The sequence below is a fragment of the Geospiza fortis genome, unplaced genomic scaffold (assembly GCF_000277835.1).
Source record: "Geospiza fortis unplaced genomic scaffold, GeoFor_1.0 scaffold112, whole genome shotgun sequence".
In the NCBI taxonomy this organism is placed as follows: Eukaryota; Metazoa; Chordata; class Aves; order Passeriformes; family Thraupidae; genus Geospiza; species Geospiza fortis.
In genome coordinates this window covers 16,449,919-16,455,865 of record NW_005054298.1, presented here as the reverse complement: position 1 = coordinate 16,455,865, position 5,947 = coordinate 16,449,919, and positions in this window count along the sequence as shown.

Genomic DNA, 5,947 nt, shown 5'->3' with positions numbered 1-5,947 from the left:
CTAGCTTTTTTATGTCACCATGTCTTTTTCTGTCACAAAGGAATATTCCTGATGAACTGCAGCACTAAGTTTCAGGCTCTTTTTTTATCATAATTCAAGAGATATGTTACTGTGTGACTTACAGATATCTTCCCATGCTGTTTTACCGAGGAAGTCACTTGACTAGGTGCTCACATTAAAAAAAAATTGAAAAGAAATTATAAAACATGATCACATGCAAACAATATTCCAGTCACTTAAATTCACTTCTGCTTATTTGCTCCTTCTCTTTCTAGTTTTTCTGTGGTTTATTTTTTCCCAGAAAGGATTGTCTGTCTTTTGAATCAGGTCCTTTTATATCACAGCTGTGTTCTGAGGTGTGAAGTGCAAAGTATTTTCTATTTTTTTACATTAATATTCTTATCATCAGCCTACTATAGAATAATAGATATCTTAAAATAACAGGAGTTTTCACAAAAGGGTTATTATCTTTCCTAAACTATGTAGTTAGCTGTCTTCCAGAGAAGAGAGAAATCCCTAAAGAGATAGATCCCTAAAATTAAATTCTGAAAGGGGTAGCAGATAAGACAATATCATAACACAGTGTTTTCCAGCATTTTAAATTAGTGGCATGCTATATGTTGGCACCAAACTTTTGTGACAGTTCTAGTCGGCCTGCAGTGTGAGACAAATGGTGTTCTCAGACTCCCATTCATTTATTTAACAGTATATATTAAATCTGTAAAAGTAAAGAAGTCTGGACTTCTTGGAGCAGAATTTATTCTTTAAGATTTTCTGACTTCTGTTGCATGCCACTTTATATTATTAATTACTGGTAGTCTGTTCACACATTCTTTTATGAAAGTGCAGTCTTCCTTAGATGGATATTCCATTGTCATTTTTTTCCCTTGGAAAACTCTGAAACTTGCAAGGTGCTTCCAAAAGGGCTTACATCTTGGAACCAAAGCAGGATGCAACAAGAAAAACATCCTGAAATTTTAGTAGGACATCAAAAGAGGAGACACCTGGAACTGTGTAATGAACTTCATTGAAAACGTGCAAGTACTCTGAACTAATGGTTAAGGCTTTCAAAACTAGAGCAAAAAAACCCACCCCCAACATTGTTCCTGTTGTTTTTTAGTTGGCTGTAGACTGGGAACTCAGAATGCATTTGTAACTTCGGGCATTTTAAGCTTCTCAACACATTCTCTCTATAGCCATTCATTATTACATGAATTCTGCTGTTTGCTCTGGTATGATGCCAGTGCATGACTTGTGGGAGCTTTTGATAAATATGTAACAGGTAAGTCAATACAGATCTGATGATTATCCAGGTGTTACCAGCTATTGGGAAATTTCGTTGTTGTTTTAGAAGCAGACCAGCAGATGGTGCTCGAAAATTAGTTGCATCAGAATTGAGTGGTGCATTTTCAGTTTATTTTTGTTTGTTTGTTTTTATTTTTTTGGGTTTGCCTTTGTTGTTCATAGAATGGCTATTACACACATTTCTTCATTAAATGAAACTATAAATAAGGATGGAAGAACAGAATACCCAGCAATTTGTGGAATTCTATCTCTGAATTCATACTGATTTGGTTTTTTTCTAGCAATAATTTTTGGGTTTAATTTTTATCTTATTGTATTACTTAATTTCAGTCATAAATGTAGTAATATTTGGAGGGGTGATGGTAGATGCAGATGATGGTTATTAACTTCTTTTAAAAAAAAGAAAAATTCTCTGAACTGAAGTTTAGCTGCAATGATACACAGTAATCTTAAGAGCCTTGGGAATTTTACACACAGTCTATTAAACATAGAACTTTCTGCAAATCAGAAAATCCAGTGTTAATGTTGTATTCAGAAAATTAGCATTGGCCTGTGTTAAACTGCAGTAAATTCAACATACTCTGCCATGCTGCTAACTCTCAGTCCATGGCTATGACAACCTGTTGACATGCTATATTGCAGATTCTGTGGCTGGTATGCCCAGGTGCTTTGAAACTTGGCAGCTTTACAGTCCCTGCTTTCTTGGATATTTCATGTGCAGACACCTTGATAAATTCCCAGTTCAGTTTATGTTACAGAGTGTGAAGAAGCCCCACCCAGAGCATATAGTCTATTTTTAATGAAATATATTGGCAAGTTAATGAAGATGTTTTGCTTGAATATTAAAAGCTTAATATTGGCAGTAACTGCCTTGAGGTTGTTATAGTGGAGTGGAGAGAGAAACTTGATGAAAAATAAAACAAGTGACGAGTGGTGTAGTGGCAGTGGCATTTTGTGCAGGAGGGATGAATTAGATTGGTCTTTGGCAGGACAGGCATGTTGTGTTCAGTGCTAACTTGCATATCAGTGGAGACAGCTACAGATTGACAATGAATGTGAGAAGTCTATGACAAGTAACAAAGTTTGGGCTTCATCATTTCCAGGAAAATGCAAGTAGTGTGCACTACACTGGATTTTGGGAAGTAGAAATTTTATATGGGCACACGCACAAAATCAAAACCACCTGTGCATTCTTTGGAAAGCAGAATACACAACTTAGAAACAAGAAAAACTTGCAAAGCAACATGCAAATAAAACAAGGTACTGGTCTTGTCTCTTGCTGCTAAGCCTATTGTCATACACTTAATCTTAAAAATAATTTTTCCATTAGTGTTTCAACAAATGTGTCAGGGGAGAAAAAGTAAGGATGTGTCAGGGGAGAAGAAGTTTAAGGATGTTCTCTGTTAGGTTGCACATAAAAGGAGGGACCTTAATACAGTATTACATTAATGGTACCCTAATGCTAATGAAACAATACAGGACCTTCAGAAAAGCATTTTCAAGTAATCACAGCTCTCATAGTTGATCTGCACTCACCTTGGTTAGTTCTTGGCACACCTGCAGCATCCATGAGAAGCATGTCTCTGTTAGGTTTTTTGATGTCAGCTATGGAGACTGCTGTATTTCCAGCAGAAAAAAAAACCACCAAAAAACTGAAATGTACATCAGGATTCAATTCAGAACTGAGTACACATACATACAATGTGATTTTCATGGAACGTAAATGGGTGACGTAAATCAAGACGTTCGATAAACTGAGAATGAATCAGACTACCTAGAAAGTCCACAGCAATGTTAATGGACCTGACTGGTAAGCTGTAGATATAGACAGAAAAAGAAAAGTATTTTTGTAACTGCCACGTCACAATAATCCAGTTTGGAAGTTACATATGCTATGGCTTGAACTCAAAGCTGATCAAATGGTTTTCTGTTCCTTAGTTCTTATTCTACTGGCAACTGAGGCTCCTGTATATAGAATACCACTCTGCTTTCTCAAATGCAGGAATTAAGTAATTTATTCATGTTTTTAGTAAACAAACAGGAATTGTAGTTGTGTGTACTGATTTTGTGGATTGTAGGAATTACCTGAACTTCCTTGGCAGAGTTAGGGACAGGTACAAGCAAATAATTTGTCTGTACATCTGGAGTCTTTGAATACACCTAATATCTCTGTACTGCACATGAAGTTAGAGCTGCAGCTCATGTGCAGCTGGAAGTCAAGGCCACCCATTAGAGCCAGTGTACTCCAAGACAAGCTGTTTTGGGCATGTTCTTATGAAAGAAGTCAGAAGCTCCTGTGAGAATAACAAAAGTGATGGTGACTGAGTTAAGCATAGCCATAGATCTTTCTCTGTCACACTTTCATCTTTTTCTGGTTTTGATTGTCAGTGCTTTTGTTGCTTTGTTACTCCTGTTGCATAGGACATTTACTGTGCTCCACATTATGTTTATCAGTCTTTTTGTTCCAGTAAAGACAGTGTTTAAAACCTTGTTTCCTACTCTGATTTCATAATTGTCTTCAAACAGTTTTATTCACATTCATCTTTGGCTAAGGGATGAGATCATCCTTCTCTTAAACTGAGTGCATATATTTACATTTCTGTTGATCTCATCCACAGTAGACTTGGCCAGTCAGAAAACCAGCAAGAATATGCTGAGATGGAGATCATGGGGCTGAGGGTCATGGAGTTCAGGCATGCAATTGTTGCTGACTATTGTTTTCCTGTAAAGAATAGGAGATTGCTGTGACACAGGCTCTGAAACCTCTGGCAACATGTAGTGGACAAAGACAGCAGTAGGCTCAGAGCAGGCCTATACAAGCCTGGTGTTTTAGCATCTTTTTTGATAACAGCTTCAACAGGAAGCTCTTTTCACCTGTTGCTTGTGTGCTACCTAACATATGCTATCCCCCACACTATATTGTCCTTTCAGGAAAATGCAATATTGATTATTTCAAAACCTAGCTCTTGCAGTAGGTTATTGAGGCTTTAGAAAGGGGGGACTGGTCTCTAGATCAAGAGGCCAAATGGCACAGAATGAGTTATATCCACAGTATGCATCAGTTGGCCCTTGATGTCTGCTGGACAAAACAGAGCACTGCTTTGGCTTCAGGCATACTTTATGTATGCAAATATTTAGAATTACGGGAAGGATGCCCAACACCTCCAGTGAGTGGTAAAGGCTTATAGGTAGCACTGTACAGAAGATATGGGAAAGAATAGTAGCTGGTATAGTCAAACCACACCAGGGCTTGATCTGGCTTTATGTTCCTGTCTAATTCAGCAGTATAGACACAGGCTGCCTTGGTGACTGCTGAAGTGTGTGACAGATTAAAAGCTGCCTGTCAACAGTATCTGGAGATGCTACTGTTCCATTTAAAATTGTCAGACAATGTCAGAGCAGGCTGAAAGGACTAGCGTAGGCCTGTTTATGTAGGTCCCACTTAAATAGGCAGACTCAATTAAGTCCAGAATTACAGTGGTTTTGTGTTCTACCTGCAGAGGGCATTCATACCGTTCAGTACATCATTACTCTCCAGTTGATAGTGAAAGGATTGTTTATGGTTATCTCAGTTATGGGTGCATGAATCAGGAGCTTTATGATAATTGCTTTATTGAGCATACCTGTCTTATGTAAAGATTCTGAGAACCTCTAGATGAGTACATATGAAACAGATTAAAACTGTGGTTGTGAGAAGAGTGGTGAAAGCTGGTCAGGGATTTTCCTAAGCAAAAATACATTTTGCTAGCTGAACTACTTTTTCATTGTAGTTATAAAGTGTTTTAATTATTGTTGTTAATTTCTAGCCCTTTGCATTTTAATAATTTAGACATAGTTTGTGCACAGTGCAAAATGCTTAAACTCCTTTTCAATAAAGCTACTCCACAAAACTTGTACCTAACTTGCAGAGAATGGCAAAAGCTACAAATATGAAAATTTTGGAAAAGACCTAATGAAATCAAGCTAGAATGGAGAAAGGTGATATTTTATTTTCTTGGAACCAAGAAGTGTAAGAAGAAAAAGATAATTATATGAGGGCTATTAATCAAATATTTTTCAAAGCATTTGTTTCAGTTTTAAATTTAGTATGAAAGTGATTCTTGTTTTTGAAGAGGGGAGCGTGTCCCTTTGGCAGGCTCAGGAAGTATCTTCATAAAGTATCTCCAATCCTGGAAATGGCAAGGACAAGGAATGTGGACTAGCTGGAAGAACAAGTCTGATAAATGGTAACCTAGGCCCATTGTATCAGACAATGGCAACTGCTGAATAAACACTGGCAGAGCAGTATTAGTCTGCACAAGAGACAAGCTGAAGCACAGAACACTTGAGAACCTATTCATAATACAGCTGTTGATCCTTGGATGCCTCTGGAAGTGAAGATGACTCTTAGAAAGTTAGCAGTCTAACAGTTGAGAATAGACTTTCAAGAAGCAGAGAGAAAGGAACAAGAGAGGTCTCTGGCTCTTCTTGAGACCAGGCATTCTATTTTTGGGGATTTGCTCTTAGGACAAACTATCGGACAATATTCTAGGAAGTCTGTATTCATTATGTCAAAGTGAATATGAAGTATGTAATTGAGAATCCAGGGCATTGAGATGAAAATAAGGTGCTTGTCAGGAGGTCATCCTTGGCAGAAAATGCA